The following is a 437-nucleotide window of genomic DNA, read 5'->3' on the forward strand; positions in this document are numbered from 1 at the left end:
CCAGAGAAGCTGAAAAGGGATCTCTGGGACACAGTTTGAAATCACCGCTATAAGAGAAACAGGCTATGGCCGGCCGGCCCCTCTCCCCTCTTCCTATGCTGTCATCCCGCTTTCAACACCACGCCACATCTTCCCTGTGGAATGTGGAGCAGGGAGCAAAAAGGGGGAGCGAATGTGCACGGAGCAAAGCCACGGGCCTTGAGGGCCACCCAAAACAGACTCTTCCCCCAGCGTGCGAATTGTGCTTCTGTGGCCGGCCCTGACGAGCAAAAACGCAAAAGTTCTGCAGTTCAGCACACAGCAGGTGGAGCACGTCCACTGTGGGAAAGCGGGGCACGCAGGTTTGCACAGGTATGCAGACACAGCGTGTGGAGCACAGGCTCCTGCCTGCACTGGCTGGGAATTATCACAAGCCTTCCTTCCTAAGGTCCAGAGAG

The sequence above is a fragment of the Gekko japonicus genome, unplaced genomic scaffold, assembly GCF_001447785.1.
Source record: "Gekko japonicus isolate JY-2015 unplaced genomic scaffold, Gekko_japonicus_V1.1 scaffold558, whole genome shotgun sequence".
In the NCBI taxonomy this organism is placed as follows: Eukaryota; Metazoa; Chordata; class Lepidosauria; order Squamata; family Gekkonidae; genus Gekko; species Gekko japonicus.